At 44.6% G+C, this 15021-nt stretch overlaps 1 long non-coding RNA gene across 1 annotated transcript in view; it reads right to left on the bottom strand.

Annotated features, from left to right (window-relative positions):
- Positions 1-5005, bottom strand: part of LOC142785163 (uncharacterized) — a 50040-nt gene extending 45035 nt beyond the window's left edge. Inside the window, exon 1 of the long non-coding RNA XR_012888864.1 lies at positions 4877-5005. This is a non-coding gene — a long non-coding RNA (uncharacterized LOC142785163). The remainder of the gene's footprint in view (positions 1-4876) is intronic.
- Positions 5006-15021: the final 10016 nt, after the last annotated feature.

Genomic DNA, 15021 nt, shown 5'->3' with positions numbered 1-15021 from the left:
TGTTTACTTTAAAGGGCAACTTGAAGTCTTGAAGACTAAGCACCAGATCCAACGAGTCACAAGGCTGTGAAACAGATTGACACTCTGCTGCCACTGAAATGGCACATTCTTCTTAGTCACTTATGTGAGGCATTCGGTTTTCGTCACATAATATTTAATTAATGGTCGGAAATGCCGTGAAAGACCCAGAAATACCCGCAAAAAGTACATGTCACTTGCGAATCGCTCGATTGATTCCCGTTTCGTTGTCTTGGTTTCATCACGCTCAAAACCAACCAAATGATTCATCCCACGAAAAACCAGATACCAGACCGCGAACACAAATGTGGTTCTCGAAGTTCCGCTAGCCACATGCGTACTTATATGCGCCCTTTTTCAATCATCGGTGTTGTTTTGATCATAAGCCGGTAGGTAATCTGCCATTTTCGATATTGCAAGCTAGTGCTTGTTGCAAAGTTGCATTCCAAATCACAACATCTCCATAAGAGGCGCGATATATCACGGATGTTTTGTGGAGGAAACGCTTACGGTATGCATCTTCCCTTCCCGGCCGTGATAGTGTCTAGCTAGCTAGTGTCTTAGCTAGTTATGTGTAATTACAGCCAACAAAGTACTGTATTACCCGATGCTGTGTTGTTCCTGTACAGTATTTATTTTCTTGTCGTTTTTCCTGTCTTGATGTAATTCTCATCATTCCCGCGTTTTTTTTTTTGCCATAAAGCCTGTTAGCTAACCTGTATAATTAAGATCTTCTGCTCGATGTAAGATTTGCCGCTGCATTTTGTAAAATTTTTGTCTTTTCTTTCTCAACCACTCCCCTCTGTAATGCCGTTTGGCCCTGAGGGTATTTGCAAATAAATAAATAAATAAATAAATAAAAAATAAATAAATAAATAAAGAACCTTCCGTGCATAAAAAGACGTAATAAAATGTTACGTGTTAGTTTCAGTTTCTTTGTGGAAAAAATAACCGCTGAACGTTGCTATGGGAAGTGGTGCACATGGTTCAAAATTTCCTTGTTTGCCTGGTAAAAAAAGACAGGTCGTACCAACTAGTGAATCCCAGTTGAACCAACCACGCCTGCCATTTCACAGGTTATGACACCAAAATATTTATTGCCCGTTGCTGCAGCTGTGGCTCCCGCTACTATCGATCTGGTGCAATTAGTGTCGGGTGCCACGCAGTAAAGCCGGGCAACGTGGTGCACGACAGCAGTGACGTGAAAGTTTCCACTTTGAGGCGGGTAATTTGAAACGTACGAACGCAATGCGAACCACTAAAACGCGATTTTATTCCGAAATAACCACGTACATATCAAAAAAGTAGCAGTACTAAGTTTCTGAACCGCTATTTCAGGAATCAAGATCGACTTTATTGGCCGTTAGTGTCCTTTTAGGGTATGAGGCCAAGTGACAAAAAATAAAAAAACAACAACAATATTCACTCGAGATACTCAGTCTGAAATAAAACCCACATATTTTTAGGCACATGTGAACATTGTGTAGCAAGTCTCTTTTTTTCTGTTAATTTTTTGTAGGTAAAAGTTTTACTCCAAGTAGGCCTTATGAGAAAACACCAAACTGAAGTTCCGCTCATTAAAACAAATGAAACATGTATTTCGCAAAGACATAACAGAACTTTGGCCTGTGCAACGAACCGAAACAAATGAGATCTGGTGATTATAAAAACCTAATAATTAAATTATCAAAAAATTATGCAGTAGCACTAGGTACATATCTGCATATTAGGAAGGAATAACAAATCTTGTTGCAGAACTTTGCATTTTGAGAGGTTCATTGCACGCATACTGCTGTGACAAGAAACTGGGCTGCATTTTGATAAGAAACGTTTATCAGTGACTAATTTGTGACTGTTTCATCAGTGACTGGCGTGCTTGGCTGCTGAACTGAAGGTCGTGGGCTTGCTCCCGGCCATAGTGGTCGTCTTTAGAAGAAGGCGAAATGGTAGAAGCTCGTCTAAACTGTGCAATGTCAGTGCATGTCAACACCAGATGGTTAAACTTGTCGGAGCCTTCACGTACGCCGTCTCTCATAATAATATCATGGTTTTCGTCGTAAAACCTCATTCATCTTAGTTTCGCAGTATATAATCTCTATTCAGCTGTGGTCGTTTCCAGGTAGGAAAAACGGGTCACTGCCTTAACCAAAGTTTATCGAAACATAAACGGCCACAAAATGGAGGCTGGTCTTAAAGTTTTTGTTTTTCTTTATTTTTACATGTTGCCTAGAGTGGAAGCGAACGCAAGTTAGATGAATGCGCAGTTTTCTGCCGGCCTTGGATTGAAAAACGCGCTGATGATTGAGTAATGATATGTTGATAGCGGCGGCAGCGCATGCGTTAGCCAACCGTCAATTACCTAGCGTAAAGGTGATATCGAGTGCCTTAAGGTAAACCAGCACGCATGCACGTTTACCACGTTCTAATACTGCAAAAGGATGCGCGGATTAGTTTTTATTCCATCTTTTTGAGTTTCCTGCCGTTGTGCGCTTATTCAGTCGTTAGTAGCGGTTTGTGGTTTCCTGGGTTCTTTTCTGTCCGTGTTTGCGTGCAGTGTTTCTTTCAAAACGAATACGTAAGAATTTGCTCAGCCCTCTGCTCTCCTAAGATTCAAGTGAATTTTTATGCTTCTGAGGCTCATTGTGGGCGTACCTCGTTTGAAATGCACGCAATCGCCCACGGTGCATTCGCGCATTTCATCGGCTGTTTATACGGGTATGTACCACACGTGACCGACTGAACATGTTTCTAGTTGTACACTGGAAGCATGTCACATTGTGCACGTTGTGTTCCGCAAATCGTGCTAACCACATAGAAACATTTACAGTTCTATGGATACAGTCAAAGTGTTCTTCGTGCGCAAGCAAATCTTCGTATTTGGAAACAGGCATTACAGTGCCAGAGATATTGTTCAGTTTATCATGGTCTGGGGATCAGCGCAAAAATGGTGCACTTGTGAGTCAATGATTGAACAACAGCGCACTAATAATAATGAATTATTATTATTATTATTAAAACAGACCAGTTTTTTGTACTAAAACCACAGTATGATTATGAGCAGCAGCGTCATGGAGGGCCCCAAAAGTTTGCCTCGAGTTCTTTAATGATTACTGGCATCATACACTACGTGGGCCTCTACCATTCGCCTGCAGCGAAATGCGGCTGGCACGGCCAAGATCACCCGAGCGGATGAAGAATCGAAAGGTGCGCACTCATTAAAGTGATTATTAGTTGCGTAATCCTAAGTTCCCGCTTATCGGCGATGTGTATGGAGAACCACAGATCAGAACAGGGAGGACACGTGTAGCTTTAGTAATTTTACTGTAGCATGAACAAGGCTGTGCACATGAAACACATAGCGCGCAGCGCATGATTTTCGGTTGATGCCATCACTCACAGCGGTCAGTCAGAAGACATGGCACTGTACTATCGTATAGATCCACCGAATTCTTGCTCACGGCAAGTTATTTTCACCCGCAGGTCGCGGGTTTGTATCTCGGCTGCGGCGGCTGCATTTCCGATGGAGGCGGAAATGTTGTGCACCCGTGTGCTCAGATTAGGGTGCACGTTAAAGAACCCCAGGTGGTCGAAATTTTCGGAGCCCTCCACTACGGCGTCTCTCACAATCATATGGTGGTTTCGGGACGTTAAATCCCACATATCAATCATCAACTCGCCCGGTTGGTCTAGTGGCTAAAGCACTCGGCTGCTGACCCGTCCGTCGCGGTATTGAATCCAGACCACAGCAGCCGCGAGTGAAAGTTCTTGAGGCCCGTGTGCTTAGATATAAGTTTGCGTTGAAGAAATCCTTGGTAACGGCTCCTCTCGTAACATTATGGCAGTTTCACGACGTTGAACTTCAAGAATTATCATAATACTAGCGTCGGCCATGGCGCTACTGCAATGCGCAAAGTATGTTGTCTCTATGGATGCGCTCGGCAACAAATCTGATTAGACACACTGCCGAAGGTAGTCGCATGTAGCGAGCATCTTTATCGAATTACGAGAATATTAAATATTTGCAATCATGTGTTAAAGGCACCGCAGAGCGCAAGTAGAAAGGAATGCGTAACAGAAAACATCTACGGCAATTTTCACATGTTCGTTGTTCCACTCGGTCTGGAGTGCTGAAACATGCGAGAGCTTCGTCTCATCATTCGCCTCCTAACCAAGCACTTATTTCAGTGCGCGAAATTTCCGGAGCCCTCCACTACAGCATCTCTGATATTCATATGATGGTTTTGGGACATAAAACCACGCATATCAATTTTTTCGGTGCGAATATTTTTATTACGTTAAGCACCTTCTTCGGCTGTCGTTATATTATTGCACCGGATCATGGTCATTATTGAAAAAAGGGCTAATTAGCTGTTGTAATTCTTACAGTGCCTGCAAAACAGAAAGACTCGTGACCACGATGCCCCTAGTTTAAGGCTCACTCAGCAAATAATGTTTTGTTTGTTTTCTTAGTTGCTTGTCCCTCGGGAAGAAAGTAATAGCGTGCTACTGCCTCGGGCAATTCATTCTGCTGATCTCTCACATAATGTTCGGACACGGCCCGTTGACGCATTGAAATGGGCGACCTTGGTAAGAATAAAAATATACTTGTGACAGTCTCAACGACTGCAGCCAGCCTTGTTTTTTTCTTGACATGCCATTATTTTTGCGATTATGGATGCTTCCAAGGCACTCAAAACGTAGGTAGTATTAGACGCAGAGTTTACCAAGAGTCAACGCAGAGTTAACGCATAGTTGTAAGCACAACGTAACACGCATAGTCGAAACCAAGTCCAAGCTTTGTGCTGTAAGTGCAGTAGCATGTGTGTGGTGCTTAGAAGAAGGAAGCAAATAGACTGACCTGTTGAGCTCTACGAAGGTGCTTGACACGTTACGTAAAGAATTTCCACCAAGGCTCAGCACAGCAAGGGGTAGGCCCAGGCAGTGAAGGTGAAAAGGCCAGCGCGGCAGTTCGATGCGCTAGAATATAATGAACATGGATAGGTTTACCACACCGTGAAACTGTCGATAAGAAACGGGTTGGATTGAACTGGCTTTCAAACCAAAGAAGGATGTTAGGTGATAGTATAGCTTTTGAGGTTTCCCTTTCAAAAAAAAAATACATGCATCAGTGGCAATGCGTCAGTAAGTTTGCATGCAGTGAATGTAGCCGAAAAATAACTGCTACATGAGTCTTAACTGATTTCTGTTGACGGTTATGTTCGATTGGTGTAGTATGGTAAGCGTGTCCCTTCGGACTACGCGGAAATGTTGTTGCGCACGCCTTTACACTTATATTGGTAAATGACAGTTGCCACGTTGGTATTATTTTTTACCTCACTTTGACTCATTGTATTTGGCTGAAAAATTTGGAACGCTCAAGAAAAGAACTCGGTGTTGCTAATCACCATTTCAAGATTCTCCTTAGCAAGTTGGGCTGAGAGTAGTATATTAAAGGCGGGTCAAAGAAAAAGAAAAGAACCCAACGCCTATGAATCATAGCCTTTAGGCACACAGGTTATTTTTAGTTGTCTTTTAGCTAACTTGCTGCCTGCGTTTGATTTCCGGATTTGTTATTTACTGAAAATCCGAAGTGTGATTGGAGAGTTGTAAAGGCCTTTTAGAAACCACTGACTGAGTTGTTAGCAGTATCATTCCTCCCACGTGGTCCTATTTTTTAATCGTTGAAAGGGTGATCACGCAAAAGAAAAAAAACACAAAGAAAGCTAGGGAACGTACTGCACCCAACGTCAATGCTGCGTACGGGCCTGGGCGAAGTTATTTTTTTGATGGACGTAAGCGTGTCTGCTGGCTCTCGCCATCCATCTGAATAACGAGAGGCTTTGTGCGATTGAGTTGTTCTCGCGCCTTTCACAACGGTTGGAATGCAGTGGCTTGAAATGGTAGGAAGAGGCAGTTTTTCTGGCAGAAATCTAAGCTGAGGTGGTATTTCGCGGATCATTCTGCTTGCTTAGTGCACAGGCGCAACAAAGTGTTCGGAGCAGGAGCTCCTTGTACTCGGAGGGGTAGAAAGTACAAGTCAGACAGTACCTCCATTTCGCTGTGACGTGTTCAGGCAACATAAACAGTACAAGCAGACGTGACTGTCAAATATCAAAGATGAAAAAACTTTCCAAGCCGTCGCGGGCTTCACGTTTTCTTCTTCGTCGCTCTTGCGAGCCATGATTTAGTCACAGAGATCCTCGGATAGCGATATATATATAGTGCTAAACGCTGTAATTTGCTTTGCATCAGCTACTCTTTGCATGTTTCTGCGATAAATTTAGTTGCCCCAGTTTTTTATATATTTATCATAGTACCCACAGCACCCAAGGGCATTATAGGGAGGGTGGGGGTGCCTGAATGTGTATGAGCTGCTCTCACGTCGCTTCACATCACTTTTCGAATACTTCGATCCTCATAAAAAATTCGTCAACTCTACTTCTATTTATTTTGTGATGGTGGCTTATTTCAAGGCATGCATTGTTTACCACTCTGCGCTCTTAAGTGATTTGCAACACCGAATGAACGGCTTCGCGTAACCAAAATTAGATAAGGAGGATTTTAAGGTTGTTTTCGTTAGACAAAACGGTTTGTGACAACGTGCATGCTTCAATTACAACTCCTTTAGGAAACAAGGGTGCCAGTAACTGTCTAAAATCATGTTTCTCCATTGACAGTTCTGTGAGCTATTAACTTAAACTCTTTAATTACAAATGCGTTGAAAATGTGCAAGATCTATATTAACAGTTCGGTCTGCTTTAAGGCCATCTGCAAGCCCACCACACGCACAGATTGTTTCAACGCTTACTGTTTAGTTAAGTGGAACACGACCACCTTCACTGACATTGAATGGTTGCACAAAAGAGAATGGCTGTATATACCGAAGAGTTTCTGTAGAGTTAGAAAGTGCCGGCGCTCTCTGTATGCGAAGTACGAAACATTTATTTCAGTACTGTAAGCAATTTTGGCGTCTATCTATCTATCTATCTATCTATCTATCTATCTATCTATCTATCTATCTATCTATCTATCTATCTATCTATCTATCTATCTATCTATCTATCTATCTATCTATCTATCTATCTATCTATCTATCTATCTATCTATCTATCTATCTATCTATCTATCTATCTATCTATCTGTCTGTCTGTCTGTCTGTCTGTCTGTCTGTCAGCTACCTAGGTTGGCGTGCTCTTGTTATCACCCCTTGAACTTGGGATAGACCAAACTTAGTATGAGAGGGCAAGATGGTTTGACGATTATCACTCGCTGGTCATGAACTAAATAACGTCGCAACACCATGACGATAAATATAGCGAAGGAAAAGAACGCCGACAAAGGGACAGGAAGAACACGAAGGACGTCTCGTACAGTGGGAGTAAAAATTTCAGAAACCACGGGAAGGCGGACCACATGGCACATCGGCATCTTCAGGTGGCCCCACTAAGATGGAGAGCGCGTAATGCACGCACGTGTCCTTGTTTATCTGTCTGCTTGCTCAATAATTTATATTAAAAGGACACTAAAGGCAACAATTAAGCCGCCGTTGAGTGTCAAAATAGCAGTCCAGAAACGCCTTAGTGTTACTATTGTGCCAAGGATGTGGTTATTTGAAATAAAATTTTGTTTTAGTGGCTCGCAGTGGGTTAGCGCACTTCATGTACCCGGCTGAAGCGGAAGATGCCACGTAACTTTTGCCGTGCACAACGTTGCCCGGCTTCACTGCGTGGTATCGTTTCTAGTACCAGCAGAACGAAAGCAGTGGGGGTCACAGCAGCAACAACGGCCATTGAACAATTCCCGGTCATTTGCTCCATGATGGCACACACACGGCCTACAAGGTGGTGGGGCATGCCGTGTTCTCCCTGGCCGTCACTATCGCCGCGCTTTCAAGCACGGCGAACGGGTATCGCATCGCGCGCCCGGAGACTTGCAGAGAACAGAGCGCACGGGATCATAGCATGCGCATGTTTTTTTTTTGTCGGTCAAGAATCACAGCGAGAATCTTGGGTAAATTGAAAGAAACACTTTTCTTGTTACTTAATTTATGTTGGTCCAATTTTCGAAGATAAGCGTGGCAACTGCTCCATTTTTTATTGATATGTGTGCTTTAATGTCCGAAAACCACCACATAATTATGAGAGACGCCGTAGAGGAGGGCTGTGGAAATTGCGACCACCTGGGGTTCTTTAACGTGCACCCAAATCTGAGCACACAGGCCTACAACATTTCGGCCTCCATCGGAAATGCAGCCGCCGCAGCCGGGATTCAAACCCGCCACCTGCGGGTCGGTAGCCGAGTACCTTAGCCACTAGAACACCGCGGCGGGGCATCGAGCGATACCGTGAACAGACGAAAGTACTAGTGCGCGTGAGCGGAACTATCGGCGTTGACGCCGTTCACACGTTGCACAAGGCATTTTTGTGTTAATGAATCCTTAAACTTAGTAAAGTTTTATCTTCTGATCTGAAATAACAAATTTCCTTCGCTTTTCACGCGTTGCTCACAGCACTCTATTGGGAGAAGTTGGGGAGCAGAGCAATTTCATTGCGCCAGCATGGCTCTCTGGGTACGTTGGGCGCGGCACCATCTGACGGCTCGCAGCACAGTGCGCCAGCGAGACAAAACATTACCTGGCCGCTCAGGCACGTCCTGTGTGAGCACCTGATTATTCTTACACCACAATCATGAGAGAGCAGGTATGACACGAGGCGAATGCTGTGCAAAATACGATACATCATTCTTGCTGCATGAAACAATGGAAATCGAAGATCAGTAGATTGAAAAACTGTTTAGGTTGCATTTATGGCTTTCGAACAAAATTTTTGTTAAAAGCTAGGGGTTGAGGCGGCTTGCGCTGTCACTGTGGGTTTAGGATTGGCAATGCGTTCATAACTGTACTCGGCGCCGTACCACTTCGACTCGACAATGCCATTGGCTCATCTTGCGCCGTTGTAGACGGCGTTTTCATCCTGGCTGCTTTCGGAAAGTCTTGGCTGAACGTCTTGCTGGTTAGCAGTGCCTACGATTCCATCGCTGGTGTGGCGCCTGCTCTGTATAGACGCTGTAGGACCTCGGATGTCCGGAAAGTTTGAGGACTCGAGCTTTCGTTGGCCACGCTCCTTTTGAACGTAGACGAGCCGTGGCCTCTGTTTCGAGTAATGGCAGCAGTCCTCCAGGATGTTTGGTCTGGGAGCGCTTCAAGATGACGTATACTCTGGCCTGGTTCCCACGTTCGGTAAGGTGTGGCGCAGTCTTCTGCCGTGTAATATCTCCGCTTGGGCCTTTCCGCACTGCAGTCGTGTTGCCCTGTAAAAAAGAGAATGTTCGGTAATACGAAAATAATTCTGCAGAAACAGAATCATAGTCACCTTGTTCATACAGGAAAATTTGTCGGGGTATTGCCTGTGCTACTTGGCAGTAGTTTATCTTTAAATCTGCCACAATGGCCGTATGCTCACTTATACCAGGAATCACCGACACAGTGGAAACAATATTTGGGTCATTACATAATATTAAACCCAGAATGGCATCATGTCTCGTTGGAGCATTCACATATTGACAAAAACCAAACACTCTCAAGAATTCACCGAAGTATACACTGACGACCTGTTTTGTGTACCACTGGTTGTCCAGTCAAAACCTGGTAGATTGAAATCTTCGCTCAGGAGTACACTGTCTGGATTTAACTATACGCTGTGGTACGTGCGCCCGCAATGTTAAAAAATGGCGATGTCAACTATGTCACGGCATTTTAGGTACAGGGCTCATCATTAAAAATTCTGGAGGATGCATGTGCCTGCACTTCCTGAAAATAGCGCACTTCGGCATGAATGCGGTGATGTCAGCGTTAATGGCCGGCCCGAAAACAAGTCATCTTGCCCTGTCTTTGCAGCTGTTGATGCCCGTGTGCCCTAGGTGAACTTTCTCTGATGTGTCTCATATCAAGTTACAAGGAATGATTACTCTGCACCCTCAGAAGAGAGCGGTCTTTTTGATTACTTTGTGCCAGCTCGGAAGAGAACGACCTCAGCTATTACAGAGGCTTGAAAGGAGTACCTTCTCGGCTGCTGTACCTTGGATGTACAACTCTCCTTGGCAGCCTGTGCGCGGGTCGCCACGGTATCCAATGGTGTGCCGGGCTAGGGACTGCCACTCTGGCGCACAGGAACTGTCTAGTGTATTTCGGAATAAAATGTTTACCACCACCACTACCTCAGCAGACCGTTCATGTGTTGTGCGCGTTCCTAAATGTACTCTACCACTTTCAAGTATGCACTCGAGCTGTCTTTGTAGCTACTTCTTATGCTTCATGGCTGATGAGGGATGACACGACACTCAAAGTGTGCACTTCCACGTCATCGCTGCCGACTTCACCGGCAAGATTGAGGTGGGAGCTCTTGTCGGCGAGTAGAAGCTGCTTTTTAGAACAAACCGCATGTGCAGTACTCACGAATAGAAACAGCATCGCAAGTAGACTGTCGTTTTTTATGAAAGGCAACACGCGAACGCATGGCCTGCATTCTGCGGCGGCTGCCTACAGCACGATCAACCGACAAGTGAAGAAAGCACGTTTGCTTTTCGCGTCATCTATGGCCAAGCAAGATAACGAGTTATGGCCGGTAGACAAGCGCTGCTGGATTACGTTCCCTGGTCGCTAGCACGGTGAACGATATCGGGCGATTACTGCAGCTTGCGCCGTGGTGGCCCACAACGTTTTATATGTTGGCTGTGGAATACGCACTGCAGGCATGAGCTGAGTGGGAGAGCAATATAGCAGCGCATGTGTACCGGCCATAACTTGTTATTATTTTTTTTGGCAGCAGATGACGCTGAAAGCAAATGTGTTTCTTTTGCTGTTGGTTGATGGTGCTTTAAACAGCCACCGCAGCGTACAAGCCACGCATTCGCGTGTTCCCTTTCACAAAAAACGACAGTGTACAAGTGTCATCGCTCGTGGGTGTTCATGAAACCAAGGTGTTGCATTGCGGCGTAGCTCGAAGGTGAGAACACCCACGAGTATGAGTACTCCTTCCGGTCGCTAAAGAGTCGACATTATGTCCACAAAATGCATACGCCAGCCTGAAGTTGCATGGCTCGCCCGCATAAGCATGACGACTGAATTGGCTCGCAGCGGCACACCACCTATATTGTGACGCCAGCAGGCAGCCGTCTCGTTTTGCGCACTTACGCGATGCGGTATGCATACCATGCAAGTATGACGCACTATTCACTACAATATTACGTCTTGCATGTGTTCGTCGGTACGATAAACATCTGCATAGAAGCAAAGAAAGTTTACTTCTTGGTTTCAGTCACGACATGAAAGAAATTCACTATGAAGCCTGTCTTCGTGAAACATGGTAACAATGTCGCGAGTCTTGTTGTGTCATGCTGGCAGTGTGCACTTTGTGAAGTAAATGCCGACTCTTCAGCAACCGGAACGAGTAATCCTGCTGCGTAGGTCTTCGCTCCTCGCTCTATACCACAATGCAACACCTTGGTTCCACGAGAACCCATTAGTGGTGGCACATGTACCGGTGGCCACACACTCCGAGTGTCCTCTTTCAATCTACGAGTACTGTACATGTCATAACGCATAATTAGAGGAATAATGTTTGCAGTAGCGGCGTTTCAGCAATGCGTTTCTGAGCAATTGCGAGCAAAAGGTGGTGATCAGTTTCTACAATAAAGTTTCATCCATACACAAAATGGTGAAAGCGTTGCAAGCCAAAAACGCTTGCCATCCCTTCCTTCTCTATTTGAGAGTAGCCCTGTCTGGCTTCGGTGAGCCCTCGTGAGGCAGAGGCAACACGCTTCCACAATTTATGGTTGCGTTGGAGCAGTGCCACTCCAATTTCATTTCTGCGACTCTCGCGTGATACTTTAGTCGGCTTTATGGTGTAAAAACAAAAAAGTACGGGCTGCCTGCTTGGGTCTATTCATAGTTGCTCCTACTTCATCGAATTGTTTCCAAGAGAGAAAAAAAATAGATTTGAAAATCACCCCGTCAGATGGCGCGGTGATGCAGTTTTGTCAGATTGCGGTCGTCGCACACACGTCCAAACTTATTCTGCAGATAAGTGTACTTCTTGAATTATTTGGTGTCACCTAGAATTCCCTGGACGGCCAATTAGTTCTTGGGCGTCTGCAACGTGCATTTTATCAGTGATGGGCTTGGTCTCATGCTGTCATTGCTGATCACATGGCCTAGATAATATACCTCGTCTACGAAAATTGTGCACTGGGCCGGGTTAAACGTTATGCTTTTGTTGTGGCGGCTGCATTTTCGATGGAGGTGAAAATGCTGAGGCCCGTGTGCTCAGATTTGGGCTCACGTTAAAGAACCCCAGGTGGTCCAAAGTCTAAAGCCCTCGACTACGGCGTCTCTCATATTAATATAGTGGTTTTGGGACGTTAAACTCCACATATCAAACGTTCTGCTTTCTTTGGATTCTAAAAGATCTGCTCTTAGATGCACGCCATATCTTTGCCACGTTGCGCCCCAGACAAGGACGTCGTCAACGTACTTGTACGCACAGAAGACCGTCAAAACTTTCTGTGGTAAGGATGACAGTGCCGCTCAGACACAGGTGCGTGTTAGGATAAACTGTAGGGGACGAATAGGAGAACGAAAAAGAGGATAAAACAACGTGAACCAACTTTTAGCACGCATAGTGCTATAATATTTACAGATCCTCTGTCAGTGTGTACGTCACTTACAGCTTCATCTAAATAAGTTGCCTTAAAGATATTCCTTACGCTAGTTCCTGCACAGCTCAAGCTCTTGAAATAATTAAGAGCACCTGGACATTGCAGAACAGAGAAAAACGAAATGGCGTTTTACTCCGTTCGAGCGGCAATAAATGAACCAATACTTTTTGGTCTTCCGGTAGTGACCAGTATAACAGCGATAAGATATCGAAGATTTTCACTCTGTCCTGTTGCCATAGAATCCGTAACACCATGGACTGAATTTAGTCTTTCAAAATATCTATGGAAAACAGAGCGTTGTCACGCTAGAAAACTGGAAGTCATGCAACTAGACTACTATGTTGTGTGGCCCCTTTAAATCTATAGTCGCACAGGGCTCGTCTAGTGATATCATCTCTATGCAGCTTTTTCAGATATAGAATCAATAGAGCATTATTTTTGTCATGCCAACATTACAGATTGTTAAGAAAACGGCTTCTTGTAATCGCATTTGCCAACCTTGCACTGACGCTTATAATTGACAGTATACTCACTTTGATGCTTCGGTTTTGAGCTACAGCCACAGAAACGCCTTTGAGGCCGTTTGCAGTCATCTTCGTGAAACAAAACAAATGCGCCTTTGAGTTCCAGTGTTGCGGAGTTGATACTCCGGAATTGGAATGAATCGAGAATCATTCCACACTTTCATGACCCTGGAATCGAATGGGAACGGAATGGGGACAAATCTTGGAGGAATCAGGTGGGAATGGAAATGATCGCATTTTCTAGGGAATGGGGATAGAACTACAGATTTTTTCGAAAGCAGAGCCTGTTTTTGTTGACGTCCTGTGTTTGAAGCTTCGAACATTGGCAAGTCAGACCCTCGAATTGGAAAATAAAGCAGTAAATTAAAAAGACTTGGATGATAACAAGAATATTACATCTGTAAACAAGTACATTTATAAACAACACAAGAACAACAATTCTGTCCTAATAGACTTTATTGCTCCGAAGTTTTTCACTACTTTTCGCATAACCACGGCTCTATGCCATGGCATCCGTCTTGTGGAACTATACGATGGTGGCATACCCACCTTACAGCTTTTGATGTTTTGACCCTCAGTGGCACCTCAGCCACCTGCTGTCTCCTCATCATTTACTTTGTTTTTGGTGATTCGGACGCGTATTCGAAAAAAGTGCTTATCTAACTTGGGATGCGTATTGACGCTGGTGCGATGCTTGTATTTACTGCAAGCATTCGCATGCCAGAGTGCTCACAGTTTCGCCACATATTACACCCTCATTACCCTACTTAGCAACACTGTACCCCCTGCCAACACATATTGGTGGCTTTGCCTGAAACTATCGCAAAATCTGTAGGCCGGTGCAGCACAAATTCGTACACAATTAAGTGTGCGCTTTGTGAACTGTGTGTCCGATGAGCTGTTTACAAGAAGAACTCTGCAGATATTTGTTTAGCTTAAATGCGTTAATACTAGAAGGACGAGTTCGTCACGTAGGGATTCGGAGAGGCACCGCCTTTCGTAATGGCATAAAATAAGGCAAAAGTCCCCGCTCCACGACACCCTACCTCCATCTAAGCGTTGACGGATACGCAAAAGTCACCGCTCCACGACACCCTACCTTCATCTCAGCGTTGTCGGATACGCATGCAATCCCAGAGAGAGATAAAGTAGACTTTCATTGCACTGGCACGGGTAGCCAGTCAAAGCAGCCGATCCCACGCAACAAAGACAGTGTCTCTCAGAATCCGTACGCGATGAAGTCGTCCTTCCAGTATTAACGCATTTAAGTCTAAATAGAATTAAAACATCATTCATTTGAACATGCACTCTTTAAAAAAAGACCTCCTTATTCACTAACGAAATATTAACCATTTACTTGCCGCAAAAAGCCCTAACCTCCTAGTGAGTGAGTAAATTTGCAAAGTAGTACGTGAATAGTGCTCACTCGGACTCAATACACTACTGAATTTTAGCTAATGGGCGTTTATATGTGCGTGTACAGGTAGGTGGTTGGGGGGTGCAAAGTTGCAAGTGCACTATTCCATGTATTTCTACGGAAGTGTAGCGTGGAAACTTTTGACCAGAACTGTGAGTTACCACAACAAGATAATTTAATTACAGACATACAAATATAGGCAATGAGCTAAGTGCAAGTGTTCACGTAGATTATTTAGGGGCCACTAATGATTACCATGGCGACTACGCCTCACAGCAATCTATATAAACGCATAAACGATTCACAAACGAGCACATACACGCAAATGGCCACATTTAATGTCGAGAC

The sequence above is a fragment of the Rhipicephalus microplus genome, chromosome 2 (genome assembly GCF_043290135.1).
Source record: "Rhipicephalus microplus isolate Deutch F79 chromosome 2, USDA_Rmic, whole genome shotgun sequence".
In the NCBI taxonomy this organism is placed as follows: Eukaryota; Metazoa; Arthropoda; class Arachnida; order Ixodida; family Ixodidae; genus Rhipicephalus; species Rhipicephalus microplus.
This window is presented reverse-complemented; position numbering and strand designations above follow the sequence as displayed.